The following is an 18,595-nucleotide window of genomic DNA, read 5'->3' on the forward strand; positions in this document are numbered from 1 at the left end:
ACATCAACACATTCATCATATTCCACAACTCAAGTAATCATCATAACACGTTATATTTAACTTTATATATATTATTAATTCATCACATGGCATCATCACTGACTCATACATATCAAATACGCACTGTAACACGGTGGGAGAACTGACTTTTTATTTATGTTTCGCAAACAAATGTTGCGGTAAGCAAGAGTCGCCGCCGAATTTTATTTTATCCAATTAGGAAAGGCAAAAAGAACAGGAAAGATCTTTGAAAGAGATTGAGTTCGGGGGGTAGGTTATACAAAGGGAAGGTGTAAGCACCCTTTGCATCCATGGTTATCCATGGGCTCTTAATTGCTTAGCTCACTTTGTTTGTTTGAACATTTGAAAGAGTGTAGTGTGTGTTTAGAAAAATAGTTTGAAAATGTATGAAAAGAGAATGTTAAAAAACGGGGGTGTGAAAAGCATTTGAATGTTTGAATTGATTGTGAGCAAGCACTTAAGAGTTACCTACCCTAAGTTGTAAGGTCTAACTTGTTCTTTAAGTCTTTCCTTAGGCAATAGTACTATCCATACCATTTGAGGGTAGGTAGTCCTATACATTGGATGTGCGGGTCATTGAAGGGTCATCGAATCGTCATGGGGGCTATCCATACCATAAAGAGGGTAGGAAGTCCTATGAGATATGAATAGTCATAAAGACAACCAGTAAAGATACCTTGAAATTCTGTTAATTACCGGCATAAGCATTTGGACTACTACAATTGAATCTTCATTTTATTTTTTTAGTAACTAATTTTTCTCTACCGTGCATTTGCTTATCCCTGTAACTCAAACCATAAACCATGTAACTATATCTGTTAAAGGAAATTAACATTGAACATCATTTTGAAATAGCATTTTTTAAACTTTATAATTTCTAATGCAACTACATGGAAATGTTAAATGAAAGGTTTAATAAACACTTAATGATTTTTAACTGTTAAACATATAAAGAGGACATTTTATGAGTTGCATGACTAATGAGAAATTCTTTAAAACATACAAGGAAAAAGTATGAAGTACTGTTAATTTGAAATGTTTTTGCTTAATCATTAAAGAAATTGTTGTTACAATAGTCTTTGGCCCAATTTATTCTTCAAACTCAAGTCTATAAAAGGAACTATTGTTAAAGACAAAGAGAAATATTGTTTGACATTATGTTATTGGGAGAGGTTTAAATATGACAAGATAACCTTTACTTATTATATGTTGTAATTTGTCTTTATCACAATTATTAACTTCTCTAGATGTGCATTGTCTTTGTTGTGTTAATTTGTAACTACTTGAGGTCTCCTATTCTTATTCAATCGGTGTAAGCATAACAATTGCCCTAGGTCCAATGCATAGAATAATGGTCAGTATTTCCTATGCGCCCAAAATAAAATTAAAAGAGTATCTCACATAAAAAGCATTAACAACAAGGTGCAATTAAATAGAATTATAACTCAAATTATTTATGCAATAACAAATCAAAGATATGTCTAGGTCCACTAAACAAAACCTAACCAACGAGAGAATTCGCTACTCATAATGAAAATTACAATACCAAATAAAAAATAGATTTGCAGAAGAGATCCCTTGAAGAACTAGCCTCCAATGACTTCAAATGCGCTCCAAATATGCTTTTCGGTATTGTAAATCGTCAGTTATAGTATAAAATCGTTGAACCTCAAAAAGTGCAAAAAGTTACCTTTTAAAGCCTTTAGAATCAATCAGATTGCGTCAGAAATTGCCTAGAAAAAGGGTCAATCGCGCGCGTGATAGCCTGCGTCGCGCGCGTGAAGCATTTTTCGTAAATCCATCACGCACGCGATGGCGCGCGTTGGTGGCATGATAAATCCAATAGCTTGCACGCGTTTGCTCCCTTTCTTAGCCAATTTTCCCCAAGTTCCTATTTCTTCATACTTGGTCGTTTTTGCTTCGTTCTTTGTCTATTCTTCATCAAATTTAGTGCTCTTTGGCTCGTTTTTCTCTGTTTCTTTGACAAAATATATGCAATGACAGAGTGTCATCACAACCCCAAACTTAATCTATTGCTTTTCCTCAAGTAACTTACCTGCAACTGAAAATTCCAAATAGAAACATAAACTACAACAGTAACAATTGAACATCACCATATACTATTTTACCTGGTCACCATTCTAGCTCCTACTTCAATCCGGCAAATTTAGAAAATATCCTCAACCTTAGCAAGTATTCAACTTGTCTCTCATCTCACTATAACTCACTCAATTGACAGGGTGATCTCTCAATCAACAAGCAAAACTTCTTATACTGAATTTGATCAAGTTCTAACAAAATTCATCAAAGTAATCAAAACACATACACTTCAGGGCTTTTCAAATGTAATGTGGCTTAGGTTCAGGTAGGATATTTTTTGGGGAAAGTAGGTTTAAACCTGTGGAGTTAGGTTCCTAGTTCTCCTTTCATTATCATATAAACTCTTTTCCTTCTAATTGGTACTAGAGATTTATGCTTTTTGTGGTCTCTATTGTGTCCTTTTAATTCTTTCTCTTGCTTTCTTTTTTTTGTGAAAAAGTTGTTTTAACTTCTTGATTTTTTTCTCAAAATTTTTGAATTTTGACCACTATCTTTAATACCCCGGACTTAAAATTTGCTCACTTCTAAGAGCAACCCCAAACTTGTTCATTTTCCTATGACATGAAAACTAAAATTTCACCGAACTCCAAATAAAGGGTGGAAAGATTTAATCAAAGCTGAAAAATTCTTCCATGTCACTCATCAAGCTGTGAAACTTGATATTTTATCTTTCTCATTCGACTCGCATACGCTCCCTTCTTCTTGCTTATGCATTATCTTAATCCCCAAAGTAATTTTCCATGTCTTTCGCGGTTGCAAACTGACTTCTTAAATTTCCTATCAGCATGTGATTTTGTTGTTGATTGTAAAAGTCTTCTAATATCGATGCAAAATTAGGTGGTTCATCATACAAGGTGGTTGAAATTTTATTCGCCCAACTTGTTATCCCCACTGCATATGTTTCCTTTCTCCTTAGAAATTCATAGGTTTGCTAATTGTTTTGCATGGGTGCTTCCTGAACTTCTAGATATTTGCCTTCGGCATTGCCCCCTATTGGATTATTTCCCTGCTCTTGATGGGCTTCCGTTGATTTCTGCTTTTGTTGAAACCTCCTGATTGTCGAAGCATTAATTGGCTCCATAGGACTTATCATTTTGTCATCAGGGTGAGTCTGGACTCCAACTAACCTGCATAATTCATTAATAATACAAAAATTCCCACAAGCTTTGTGCGTTGATTTAGTTATATATTTGATATTTTCAGCTGTAATACGGTGAATTGACTTTTTATAATCGAAAATGTCGCGGTTAAGTAAGAGTCGCCACCGACTTTTATTTTATCCAATAAGATAGGCTAAAAGAACATAAAAAGATCTTTTAAAGATTTTGAGTTCGGGGGGTAAGTTATACAAAGGGAAGGTTTAAAAAGCATCCTTTGTATCCATGGTTTTCCATGGGCTCTTAATTGCTTAGCTCACTTTGTTTGAATAGTTTGAAAAGAGTGGAAAAAAGAGTTTGAATTTGAATTTGAATTTGAAAAAGAGCAAGCAATTAATAGCAACTACCCTAAATTTGAAAAATCGTTCTTTTAGCCTTTCAGGCGAAAGGGTCTATCCATACCATGAGAGGGCAGGAAGTCTTTCAATTGGATGTTAAGGGTCATCGAGAAAAAGTATCGTTCGCCATAAGACTGTCCCATGCCATAAAGAGGGCAGGTAGTCCAAGGGAAGGATATAATAGTCATTTTATATTTTTAGGCATCATGCGAGGATACCTTAGCAATTGGGACAATCATTCTTGTAAGGCAACGTCGAGGGAGTTTCAATAACTTTAAGGAAACATTGCTTTAGGTATCCTCGGAATCGAGGGACTTTGACTATTTAGTATACTTAGAGGCAACAGAATTATAAGGCAACAGGCAACAAAGGCAACAAGAGGGATTACCCTAAAGGTGTGTGGGTGCAACAATCACGTGGTTAACCTCGATGACATTTATCTTGTAATATTAGTGATTCTACGTTCAGTTCATGGTTTATCACTCCCTAGGATTACTAACCACGCAGTTAATATTACGGAAATTAAAGGCAGAAAATAAATTCCTACGCTATTACAATAAACACCTGCGGGGAAGGGGGCAATTAAAAGGCGGAAAAATAAGAGGGATGAATAATTAGTTTAATTATCTTGAGCCTTGATCTTCCTCGAACCTTGATTAACTCTGAAAATTAAAAGAAAAAATAATAGGGGTGAGTGGATTGACTATTCGAAGCAAACCCTATTTTGGGCAAAAGGCAACAAGTAAAATAATATTTAAATACAATAAAATAAGGATTGGAAACTTAGCTCTGATGGTGCGTAGTCGGAGGATCTTGGCTAACCCTGAAAATGAAGAAGAGAAAGGTAGAAAACTTTTTGTGGCAAATAAGGGCATTGATAATAAATAAAAGAGGACTTTGTAATTAAAAATAAAAATAAATAAATATATATACAAAAGTTAGAAAGCTTAGCTTTTGGTCGGCTGAAACGCGTGGCTGAAGAATTTGAAGTAACCCTAAAAATTTGTGCAAAGAAGAGAAGAGGTTAGTGTATGAATGATCTATAAACCCTAAAAAAGGTATACAAAACCAAAGGTTTATTCAAGAAAACTGATTGTGACCTACAGGGTTTGTAAGGCTAAAATATGGTTAGTGGATAACACCTACCAACAATGATTAGTTGTCATGCTAAAAGGATTTAATGCATAAAAGATATTTAATTAACCTAAAATTAAATTATTAGGCTAAAATAATTATTAGCTAAAGAACCAATTTAAAATAAATTATTTTTAATGTTGCAAGAAAAATCGGGTTCTTGATTAAATAATCAATAATTATAATTTTACTATAAAATTAATTTATTAAAATAAACCATATAAATAAAAAGAGTTATATAAAAAAGAAAGAAAGAAAAAGGAACATAAATAATATGGTTTATGTAATTAAAATAAAATAAAAAGAAATAAATAAAAAAAAGTACTTAGCTTTGTTTGAGTGTGACTGCTCCATGAGGGTGGATGGTGGTCTAGCAATCTCATCTGCGTTGGATGTGTAATTGGACAGATCTGAAAGTAGATGAGACTGGGTGTATTGTAAGCCTCGCATGGGTGTGATGTACTGGATCTGGGATCAAATAAATTGTCAAAAATACATTGTTAGACCTGGGGATCGAACCCAGGTGTCTTTGCTCAACATCCAACGTCTCTAGCCAGTTGTGTTGTATGTATGAGTCGTTATTGGAATCATCAAAAACAATAAAATAAGCGAAAGGTTGTTAGATAGTAAAGTCAAAAAGAAAGAAACAAGTCGTGTGGGCCCCTGTGTCTTTGAGCAAACCAGTAAGAAGTGGAGAGAGGGGGTCGATTTGGGTTGACTGGCCAATAGGAAACATCACGCGTGGTCCCAAGGGTCAGCACGACAGCACCACTATTCATCTCCTTCCACAAACTACCTGCGGATTCAGCCACCATGTTTGCTGCGGATTTAGTCGCGGCTATTCCTTCAAATTCTGCAAATAATAGAAACTCAGAAAATACACGTTAATGGCACGAGTAAAGCGCCCAGATCCACTAATTGAGATGTTAGAAACTCAATGGTGGCATCGGTTTGATTGAAAACACGTGGTAGCCATGAAAACGAAAGGTTTCACCATGTGTGCCCTAACAATGGTGAACATTGATTCACGCGGCCAAACTCCAGCTTGCTGACTCTAAACTGTTCTAAACCACGTCAGAAACTCATACCAAAGAGTATATTCGATGGAAACATGTTAGATCAAGAGATACAGAAACAAAAAAGATATGCATGAGCATGAACATGGTGCGATCATTATGTACGTTATGAGGCTTCAAAAATAGTTCAATCTTACACTATACCACCTGGAGAGGGGAATAGAATGAGCGTTGGAGCTTGATAGAGCCTGGATTGGTGGATACGAAAATTCTCCTATTCTTGAATGTTTTGAATCTTGAAACCCTAGCTCCTCCTTTCTATTTTTTCGTCCCCTTGTGATTTCATTGAGTTGAGAATATATAGAGTAAGGAATTAGGGTTGGAATTATGGTCTTAGGTCATGAGATTGGTAGGAGAAAATTTGAGAAAGATTTGATTGAAAAATCAACATGAAACCTTACTATAATTGATTCAATCTCCTTTCAATCAAGATATTTTACTTACTTGATCCCCAAGGGTGATATTTGATTAAAAAAATTAAATCATGCACCAATTAGATATTTATTTTATTTTTTCCTTAATTTAAATTGAATAAAATTAAAGAATAAATAAAATAATTATTGAAACCATGTACCACGAAATTTTATGGTCCTCAATGAGTTTCTTGGGCCTTTATATGATCCAAACCAAAGCCTCACAATTTAATTTGTATTTTTGGTATTTTACTTGATTTATTTGCAATTTAAATGAACAAAATTTAAATAAATAGAAATAAAAATGCCAAAAATACAAGTATGGTTTTATAGGTTCTTTTTTGGGTCATATGTATGTTTGAAGTCCAAAACCTGAGCCTATTAGTTCAAAAACACAAAATTATTCAATTATGGTTTCATGCACTTCTTGAAATTTGACCAACTACTGAGCCTCATATCTCCTTCAATCTTTGTGGTATGAACATACTCTAGGAATTTTTAGAAAGCTTAAAGAGTCCTCTAAAAGCTCATTTTAGTTTCACCTCAATTGAGTCCACCATGTTCAAGTTATAAGCTTTTGAAAAAGATGACTTTTTGTTGATCTTTTTGGAGGACCTGTAATGTTTTGGCTCATATCTCTCAAATGAAGCATTTTTGGCCTTGGCATGTGAGAGACTAAATTGTAAAGAATTCAATTTCCTTCAAAATGAGCTTTGGATGGAAAATTTTGTATGTTCCATGTGAGAGTTATGGCTGGTCAAAGTTCAGTTGACTTTCTCCTATACAAACCCTAATTTAGAAACTTTTGATTTGTTGATTTTTGATCTTTCATTGATGAACCATGATCAATTCTTGATCAAATGGTGAATGATACTTCAATATGAGGATTTTGACAAAAAATCAGGAGTTTTGACTTTACTTTGACCATAGTTGACTTTTAGGTCAACCTAGTCGACTGTTGACTGTTTGAACTGTTGATTGAGAAATCTTGAGAATCAGAGTGTGAAACTTGGCATGAGGTTCTTTGAATCATATGAGAGGTTATGAGGTCCACTTGGGTTGTCAGAACTTGATTTTTCTCTGAAGAAATCAAAACCCTAGTTTGAGGGTTGTTGTTTAGGAGAGTGTACAGTCAGTCAAGTCTTGAGCTTCTGATATTCAAATGAGCTCGAGTATGAAAATGTGGCGGGAAAATTTTGGGGTATGACAGCTGCCCCTGTTCAATTTTCTTATATCTAAAGATGTAGACTGGCATGTGTACCAGTCGGAATCTGAAGGTAGAAGAGGATTGAACACTAGAATACCCAGGAAATTTGCTCTTGCTGAGATAGGGACTTTTTGTAGGAGATGGGCTTAAAGATGCCATCCAGGTTGATAGACTTGATATTTAGAATACGTCGTACGTTAGATTTAGAGGATAGGTCGTGCACTAGACCAGACTCAATTTGCATCCGTAGATGTCTGGAAGGCTGTGCGTTAGGTTGAAGGATAAGTCGAGCATTAGACTAAATCCAAGTTGTTGAGAAGTATTGAGAAGTATTTGTTGTTCGTGATAAGAGAAACGGGTCATACATTAGACCATATGTGATAGAGGACGTCAGAGCAAATAGACCATATATATTGAAGGATGTCAGAACGAGTCGAACATTTAGATGAAAAGTCAACCAATTTACCTCGCATATATGATGTATAAGAATCATTGCTCAAAAAGGTTGCATTTTCACATAACTCTAAGCCAATGGTCTTGTTTGTTTCTTAAATTAGATTGATAAACCTTCCCATTGTCTTTGTTGTAGCACCTCTACTATTTTCTAAAAACCTTCCAAATTAGTACAATCAAATTCCCTCTCTCGTACAATATGGTAATCTACTAGCTTGAAATCTTTCTCTGTGTTGGCCTCATAATGAAATTTCAGATTTGAAAAGGTGGAACAAGTTGAGTAATGGTCGTGTTTGCGGATGACACCTTTTGCACTCTTTTTCTCATAGGAGCCATTTGCAAAATATTAGCATAAAAACTAGAATTTGCAAGAACATATGCCAAAAATTGTGAGTTAGAGAATAATTTTTGTAGGCAATATGAGTGAAAAGATGAGATTAGAGAAAACTAGGTCTGGCATTGCCTTTTATAGGCAATGAGGCGATTCATCGCGTGCGTACTAGGCCTCATCGAGCGCGAAGGTAACAGATTTTTGAGCCCTCAAAGATCATCTTATTGACAGTTGTGTTAAAGTCATATCGCCCGCGTGATACATGTCATTATGCGCATGATGCAGAGGTATCACGCCTGCGATGCCAGCGCAAAATTTCCAATAGCTTTTCTTTTTCCTTTCTTTTCTCATCCTATTTCCATTTTTTACTCTTTCTTATTCTACATCTTTTTGCTCCTTTGATAAACTATAACAAGGAACATGGTTAATTTAAATAATAAGAAATTGAAAACTTTCGAATTTAAACTTACTAACGGGTAGCCCCCCATCCACCGCTTCTTTAACATCATTAACTTGACACCTAATGCCTAATGTATATCAAGCGCGAGGGTCTCCCTTACGCCGCACATAAATCCTCTGGTCATTCTTTCAACCTGTTTATTTTCTTTAACTTCAACTTGGAAACATGTTTCCAAGTCATTGGCATATTGTGTCTATTCACAAGCATTAAAAATGACATGCTCATTGTTAAACTATAACATGAGCTCACCTAATTCCAAATTAATTAGGTCCTTATAAGTTGCCAAGAATGGCCTTCCAATAATTAGGGAACTCTTGGTTTCTCCTTTCATGTTCACCGCCAAAAATATACAGGAACACTTAAACCATCCACATATACCAACACATCTTCTAATATCCCATACGGGTAGGTAATATAAAAGACAGCTAATATGAGAGTCATATCAGTAAGTTTTGGCTCTCCCAAATTTAGTTCCTTATTGCAAGGCAGGGTGAACTTACATGGACCCTTCTGTTTATGAGGGATGTTTTTATGCAATATAGGATTGCACTTGTTTGGTGTGTCCACATGTTCAACTTCCTTTTCTTTCTTTTTACCATTGAGGATTTCCTTTAATAACTTAGCATATTTAGGCATTAGTTCCAAAAGTTCATTAATAGGAATACATACCTGAAGCTTAGCAATCATTTCTTTGATCTTTTGAAATAGCCCCGCTTCATCTTCCACCATTGGTTTCTTCTTAAGGATAGGATATGGTGGCTTGATATAGTATGGCAATTCAGGACTATGATCATTTAGGATATGTTTCTTAGTCCTTCTCAAGGGTGAGTTTTTGTCTATCAGCTGATCAATGGTGAGTCATTTATTAGAGGAATCACTTGTATTTTTACTCACTTCTTTCTCATTCTCAACTCCTATTTCTTCCAATATCTCATCCTTTCCACACCAGTGTTCCTACCAAACCCCGACTCCAAAGCCTTGCAAGTTTCATTATTGGGATTATCAATAGTATTACCATTGAATCCCCCACTAGAACCAGGTAATGCATCCACTTGGCGGGAAAGTTCACCTAGAGCTTGTTGAATATTATGGTTTGTAGTTGGTTCTTACTCATGGTTTCATGTTGTTTGCTTACCTACTCAAGGCTACTTTGAGTTTCTTGAATGGACTTCTATATAGTCTCATCCAGAGGTGACGGTTTCGTATGAGCTAGAGCTTGTTGAATATTTTGGTTTGTAGTTGGTGTTTGATTATTGCTCCAATTGAAATTTGGGTGTTCTTTCCAACCTGGATTGTATGTGTTGGAATATGGATTATTCCTCTTAAAACTTGTAAGTTGTGCTTCTTTACTAGAGCCCTTTGTGGTACACATTCTGTTTGCATGTTCTTCCCCACAAAAATCACATTTTAGTGCTTGTACCTGACTCGCGTTAGCTTGATTCAGGCTTCTTTCAGCAAGCCTTTTACTTTATAAGTCAATTTAAGCTAATAAAGTAGTATGGGCATCTAAAATCATTATACCTTTCGTTGTAACTATAGCTTCAATCTTAATAGCTCTTTCACTTTTTAAGCAGTATTCATTCAAACACTTTTTTTCAATTAAATCTTTTACCAGAGGTTCAGTCATTATTCTGATAGTGCCTCCCGTAGAAGCATCCGACAACTTACGTGTTTGGATTTTGAGGCCTTTAATAAAGCTTTACAATTAATTCATGCTTCTAAGGTTATGATTTGGGCACATGTGTATTAACAATTTAAATCTCGCCCATGAATCATAAAGAGACTTTGTCTCTTGTTACTTGCAATTCGTGATTTTGGCTTTCCTTTCCGTGAATTGTGTGGTGGTGAAGAATCATTCCAGGAACTTATCCTCTAGCTCTTTCCAAGTTTCGATGGTACCATTAGGAAGGCACAGTAACCAACCCTTGGCCCTTTCGTTCAACGAGAACCCAAATAACCTCAGCTTTACCTGATCTTGAGTGGCATTAGTTAGTTTGCACATGGAGGATGTTTCATGGAAGCCAACAGGATGCTCCCAAGGATCCCGAATTGTATTCCCATCAAAAGGATTATCCCGTAAACCTGAGAGTACAAATATTTTAATATCAAAGTTAGCAGGATCAACGGGTATAAAACCTCTAGAGATTTTCCTTGCAACAGTCCTTTTGCAGTAGTCCCCTATAGTTTGAGGAGGTGGCACGAGTGCCATTTTTGTTTCCTCGTCTGATTCACTGTCTCAAGAAACAATTGGATTTTCTACTCTTATATCTTGTGCTAGAGTGGCTTCTCTAGCAGCTTTTTGATTTGCTCGTGTGGTCCTCTTTATTTTTTGATCAAGCGATATCAACCATGATCCTGAACTGCACATACACAAACAAAATACCTTAGTAGAAGTGCGTAATAAAAATTAAAATAAAATTAAGAAGGCAAAAAAAATTAAAACTAACAAAAATGTTGCACAAGTGTTGCCTTGTTGAAATTATCAACAATCACCAACAACGAAGCCAAAAACTTGATGACTTTCAGCAAATGTACCGATAATGTCGAAGTAATAAAAGATCGAATCCACGGGGACTACTATTTAACAAGACAATAATTGTGCAATGTTTAGAAAATACTACATTGAGGGTTCAAGTTTTAATGCGGAAAGAAATTAAAGTGGTATGTCAATAATACGAAAGCAGTTAGGTTTTGTACATAATCCCCTATTTCTCTAATCTTGATGTTAGATGTATAACATAAACAATATCGTTGTTATAATTCCACAGTGAATTAACAAAACCGCTATACCCAATCCCTTGGTGTATAACTCACTAATCTATACTCAGAGTTTTCTATCCCTAGTCCACCAACGTAAGCAAGAATAGAAAATGCAATAAAATGCTAATTTCTAAGCCGCTACTCCAAAAATGCTTTCCGGTGTTGAAAATCGTCACTTGCAGTGTAAAATCCTAGAGCCCTTGAAAAAGTGCCAAAAGTCCTCTTTTAAATCCTTCAGAATCAGTCGGATTGTGTCAGAAATTATCCAAAAAAGAGCCCATCATGCGCGATGCAACTTTGGTATATCCATCATGCACGCAATGACGCGCAATGGTGACGCGATAAACCCGTTAGCTTGCACGCGTTTTCTCCCCTTTTCACCTAATTTTCCACAAGTCTCTATTTCTTTATACTTGGTCATTTTTGCTTCGTTCTTTGGCTATTCTTCATCAAATTTAGTGCTTTTTAGCTCATTTTTCTCTGTTTCTTCGACAAAATATATGCAATAACAGAGTGTCATTAGTAAACCTGACAAACACCTTTTCTTGAATCATGATGTTTCTGTTTCAGACAATCCTTAAACATTTGGCAATCCTCTAAGAAGAAACTGATCAATCATCCACCTCTCGTCTGGTGCATACACAACTTGCCTAGACTAGGCCGTCATATCTTCAAATTTTTCATCATACTCTGATATCGACATGCTACCCTACCTCAATTGTTGGAATTAAAATTCTTTATGTGCCCTCAGACTTTTTGGAAAATACTTATCTAGGAAAATCTTCTTAAAATGTCCTCACTCCTTAGGATTTCCTTGAGTTTCCATGAATGTTGAAGCCCTTGCTCACCATCTCCTAGTTGGACCTTTCATCATCTGAGAAACAAAGGTCACTTTCTCTTTTTCACTACAAGACATTACTTGGAAAACCCTCTTTGTACTAGCTAACTAATCACGGGCCACAACAAGGTCTAGGCCACTAAGAATTCTGGCGGGTTCATCCAGAAAAAATTCAAAAACTTGCTCTCGGATCTTCTTGAGGAGTGAGTGGTGGTTGTTGTGGGCCCTGCATATTTTGCATCATTTGTAGCATGAGTTGATTTTGTTGCTGCATTTGTTGCACCATCTAAGTCCATTGTGTTCCTTGGTCCTTAATTTCTACTTTCGATTCTACTTTATGATTTATTGGTCTTCCACGACCTATGTGTCTGTCAGTCATCACATTATTGTCATATACATATATAACCAAGTTGACCAGGCTTAATAATATACCATATGACATTTAGGTTCATGTTGGCCAACATGCATATGAGGCAAAACAAATTGAACTTATGATGTTTCATGGCAGGGTCAAGAATCGACCTGCTATAATACCAACTGCAATGACCCATACACATATGTCAAGAATAATACATATGCCACATTAATTTTTTATACTGAAAACAAAACATAAGTGTCTAATGATATTGGATTCATGTATGTTACAAAACATAAGTAGTATTACATGAATAAAAAAAGTGATATCTCAACATAACTGCATGATCTCAAAATACATTGGAAACTACAAAACAGAAACATCTTCAATTCTTGCATCAAGTCGTCTTACCCTTGCCTTTTGCCTACCTTGAACTACTTGAAAATGTTCAACAAGCATGGGATGAGATTAATAAATATTAATGAATTCTAAACTAAACCATTAGGTCCGCTTGACTCTACATGATGTATATCTTATCTAACATCATATTACATCTTGCATACCTCTAGGTCATACAAGTGGCAAGGAAAAGATCTAGGCAATCCTATCACAAGCGTAAATATCATCTATGGCTTCATACTATGCTTCGGTTACCTACAAAGTCTCGTAAGAACATCAATGAATTTGTCGGGCCAATACTCACCAGACGAGTTGGGATTCGGATCATGGATCCTAGGGGTGGACATCGGTTCGGGCCGATTTGGGCCAAAAACCCCAATCCGGGCCAACCCTCGGGTGATACATGTAGGCCCAATTTCGACCCTATTAAAAATTGGGTTTTTTCGGATTCGGGTTTAAACGGATCGGGTAACTGGAGCGGTTTAGTTCAGATACCATTTGCTGTTGGGCCAGTAAATCTAACCCAAATAATAAATCCAATAGCTTTTTTTTTTAGTTTTGTTTTTTAAAAAAATTCTTATTAACAATCAAGTTATTGCCCAGTCAAATTTCTTCAAACCCAATTTCAATGTGAATTTTATTTTAATTTTAAAATGACAAAATTAACTAATTTTTTATATAAAAAATATTGATTATTTTATTAAAAAATTATTATTTATTTGCACTAACATAAAGGGCTATTTTTAGCCATTTTAGTTCAACCTTTTAAAGTATATTAAGGATTATTGAGCTAGCTTAATTCATCCTTCTAAGTTATTGTTGGAACATGATACCCACTAAATTAAATGAGATGTTTTCATATCCACTCATATCAATGAGATGTTTCTAATTCCTTAGATAAAGTCCATATAAACAAATGTTTCATATTCACTGCATCCAGAAATGTTAAAAACTGTGTCCACCAAATCCAAATGAATTGGGAGATTGCTGCAAAAAAAGATAATAAATAAATGTTAATAACATAGTTTTTTTTTTTCATGTTTATCAATATTCAAAATTTCACACCAAAGCAATAACATACTTACCAACACCAGCTTCATGTTTTTTCTTAAAATTAGGGACTGTAACATCCTCTTTCAAATTCTGCGGAAAAATGAAAAATAGCCATCAGATTTATTATTCATTAAGATTGTGTGATAGTCAGTTTTTCGTCTAATGATTAATTAATAAGATGAGTTTTTAGGCTAAGAGAGTACATCTTGGTTAATGAACGTATGCAACCAGCCAGTAGTTATTGCTTAGATAGTTGCTATAGCTTCTAAACCACCAGCTGCACCAAGTCAATGGCCAATCATTTACTGAAAAAAGAAAGAAACTATAAATAAACTTCAAGATCAATAACAGGAAGTTGTTTGGGTTCTAAAACTTTTAAGTAAATCAATTTCTTACCTTAGTCCCAGTTCTGATGTATTCTTAAAAACCTTTTTGATTGTATTAACCTCAGCTAAATCACCAGCAAGTGTAGATGTATCATGAACATTCACATACTTCACCTAAACATTGTAAAATAACAAATTGTCCAATTCACAACATTAAATCCAGGAGCATAACAAATTGCCCTGCATTAAATCAAATTAGTGAGTTGAAAGAGCACTTTCAACAAAAATGTGAATTCACTTGCACACCAAGATCCTACAAAAAAAAATCTGAAATTAGAAAATTTAAGGAAATAAAAAAATATTGTTTGCTTCTAATTTATAATTTCTAATTTCACATTCATAAACTAACAAATAGCTAGCTTAACTGAAAGTAATAATAATAAGTTGAAATCATATCAACAATTTCTGTATAACAATATTTTACTCTTCTTCTATTTTATCTCCTAATCCACTTAATTCAAGCCACCAATTAGACTTGAAAATATTCATAAAATACTAAATCATACATGAAATACACAAGACCACCCCTAAGTCATGCAAGAAATTTACAATAGACATAATTCCTACACACAAAACTAATTTTTCAACAGTTCAAATCAACAGTTCCACAAAACTAATTAGTTTTTTTGACTATTGCTCTTAGCATTCCAAGTCTAAATAACATTATAAAAATTAGACTCCAACAAAGTTAAAAAACTTACCAACTCTAATGCTTGTTTTGCAAATAAATTCATCTCTATTGAAGTTTCTTTTTATCTTCCTGCAATATACAACAAAAAAGAACTCTCAACATTAATGGGTACATAAAAGTTGCTGAACATATATGTATTAACAAGTGCTACTTTACAGCTACTTTACACTTGTTAATACAAAAAAGAACTCTCAACATTAATGAGTATTATGTTATGAATCATATATCTGAGAGAGTGAGAGATTTTACCTGAACAAGATAAATGCTGGAAAACAACAATTAAAGTTGCTGCCATGAATGCAGGGCCTGGAAATATGCCAAAACTCCTAAAATCTATTTACCTGAAAATAGCAAACAAAATACTCTTTGTGAATGAAGTATTATGTACACTAAATAATGCTTTAAATTGATCAGAAACTAATTTAAATAAGAAAAAAAAACATTACACCATGAGAGATCCCAAAGAAACATCCTCTTCTGCTTATGAGGGTTCTTGTGTTGTTTCTCATCGTGAGTTGACTATGAATATCCTCAGAAACTAGATCTCCTCCAAACACTAGATCTGCACACACAATGATCTAAATCAATACATAAAAATAAAATATCACAAAAACGCATACAAAATCAAAATTATTTCATAAATATAAAACTGTACAGTTCATCATAATCAATCCCAAATCAAAATTTAAAAACACAGCTTTATATATTTCTTATCCCTAACCCTAAATCACTTGTGAAACTTTAAAAATTGAAACATTAAACCCCCTTTGAAAACACAAACTAAATAAACTAAAAAACCCAATACTTAATCGTTTGAAGATACAATAACACAAACCCTAAATCACAATCATAACCTAAATCACAATCATACAAAAGAAGAAAATAAATAACCTTTCGTAGAAGTTCATGTCTTCAAAGTTGTAGATTCACCTTTGATTTCATCAAATCAACTCATCAAAGTGATTGTAAACCAATACATGAAGGCTACATGCAGTGAGAAGGTGGTAAGGATGAATGGGTGGTGATACGACGGTAAGAGAGGAAGATAAATATGAGTGAAACCAAAGAGAGAGGGGTAACAATGATGGCTGAAGAAGCGGCGGCTGAGACCAACAAAGGAAGAGGAAAATGAGAGAGAAGGAACTAGGGTTTTCTATGAGAGTAAGTTTAAGAGTGAGAAAAGAATACTAATGGGTGATATAAATAATAAATAATAAAAATAGAATATCATTTAAGTTTGGTCGGGTTCGGTTTCCGATGGGTTCAAAATAATCACCCGAACCGGTCCGACCCAATTATATCCTAATCAACCATCTGACTAGACCCGAAAACCGTTCAAATCCGACCGAGTGCCAAATAAATGAAACGGATCGGGCGGTTATCACCGATTGATAATGTTTTTTCCAGCCCTAATGGATCTTATTCGTTTACAAAATCTTTCCCCGACCAAAAACTCATAAGTGTGTGGGATTCAGTCACAGTCATTCACGAAGGCAAAATCTTTCCTCGTATAATATCTCCTCATTGATATGGGATTTGGGTCACAAATTTCCCTCACAAAGTGGTCTTTCCCTGACCCATAGCTCATTACACTAGTTGGGATTTGAGTCACGAATTCCATTTTCCAATGAGGTAGGATTTTGGTTACAGAGCACACTTCTAGAAGTGAGCAGTTTTCCCCTGATCAATATCTCCATATTGAGATGAAATTCGGGCCATGGACATGATTTCCATACATGAAATATCTTTCCCAGTCCAATATCGCTGCATATGAGATGGGATTCGGTCATGTATATTCCATTAGGCTCTATGGAACAACTTTTCCCCACAATATCTCCTGATAAAAATGGTATTTGGGTCACAAAAATTCCTAGCCACACATTCATCCCTCACCATCATGGCTATCTATCGCATGAACTTGATTCGCAAACACTAATCGACTCTCTATTAACGATAATCGTTCATAAAAATTAGTTAAAAAGGTTCCACAACTAACCTGACCTAAGTTCGTTGGAATACCACCATCGTCTTATCTAATGGCAAGAGTGTATCATTATGTGCGGATGTTCCAACTTTCAATTTTCTTCGATTATCATAGGTTTCCTCATCATTTTAGTTACTTAGTTCTTTTTAATAAACTAGGGAATTTATTTCAAACATCATATGTCTAATTAATTGGGTTTTTCACTCGTATACCAAAAAGTCAGCGAGTTTTTGAACTCGCAATTTTTCAAAAGAACCAAAAAAATCCTATCCTTAGACTTGTCCCAAGCATTTGGAATTGAAACGGGGAAAAAGGGGGTCCATAAGGGCACTTTGAGGTGACGAGGCAGTGACACAACATGGCCTGTGTTATACAACACGACTTATGTTGCCAAACGCCCTCTCCCTTTAAAAACCTAGGAACCACTTGGGAAACCCGTGTCATATGACAACCGTGTTACGCCCAAAATAAGGTTTGTGTGTTTGTACGTTTTACGCTCTTTTGCCCATGTACCCGTAATAACATTAGCCAAAGAACCCCAAAAATAAATGTTCCACCCTAAAACAATCATCCCAACTAATTTGCAATGCATATCACAAGTAATTAAGTTATTGGCTTTCACATTAAACATACATATAAGCTTCACATACTTCTACACCACAACAAGAGTATTCATACTCATCACATACTAAGTGTAATAAATATTCATCAAGCATCTCATGTTTATATTAACACATTCATCAAGAAACTTGCATCAATGGTTAATCCACACATGGTATTGGCCAGACAACACATAAAACATAACAAGAACCCCATTAACATGAATGGGCAAAACATAAAGCCCCAATACCTCATGCAATCTCTAAGGCTAAATCCCAATTAAAACTAATTAGTACCCACTTGAAGACGAAGTTTCTGAATTTGCAACTTAGGAGGGATGGAAATGAAGAATCAAAACTTGCTTTCAGTTGGATCCTTAAGGTTCTATTCATGCATCAAAGGAGTTGTAGGTTTGATGACTTTTCCCCTTTTTCCTTCCAATACTTGTTTTCTCTCTCAAGCTCTCTATTTGCTCCACAAATCTGAATTGGAAGTGAGAGAAAATAAGTGAAAAAATGAGGAAATTGGATTCAAGGTGACTTAAGTAATGGACTTGCACAACTACTATAATTCCCTTGCTTACATAATCATAATATCCATTCCATCCTCTCTTACTTAATCAAGGTCATTAGCTTACTAACATTTCCAATCATCATACTAATATATCATTAACATGGTAATCAGACAGTGTTAGAGGTTAGGGTCTTACAAACTTAATCGTGAGATCTCATTAAACATATTGATATTATTCTTAAAGTATTTGTAGTTAAACATTACTGTCACATATGACAATAGGGATGCATATAGACTAATATCTGAGTAGACTGATGACTGTATCT

At 34.9% G+C, this 18,595-nt stretch overlaps 1 long non-coding RNA gene across 1 annotated transcript; it reads right to left on the bottom strand.

The window, feature by feature from the left end:
• Window positions 1-14,583: 14,583 nt before the first annotated feature.
• LOC131634612 (uncharacterized) lies at window positions 14,584-15,861 on the bottom strand. The gene is made up of 4 exons (XR_009293592.1): window positions 15,619-15,861; window positions 15,422-15,513; window positions 15,183-15,241; window positions 14,584-14,661 (listed from the first exon to the last, which is right to left on the bottom strand). It is a non-coding gene; the product is annotated as an uncharacterized LOC131634612 (long non-coding RNA).
• Window positions 15,862-18,595: the final 2,734 nt, after the last annotated feature.

Source organism: Vicia villosa, unplaced genomic scaffold, assembly GCF_029867415.1.
Source record: "Vicia villosa cultivar HV-30 ecotype Madison, WI unplaced genomic scaffold, Vvil1.0 ctg.001319F_1_1, whole genome shotgun sequence".
Lineage (NCBI taxonomy): Eukaryota > Viridiplantae > Streptophyta > Magnoliopsida > Fabales > Fabaceae > Vicia > Vicia villosa.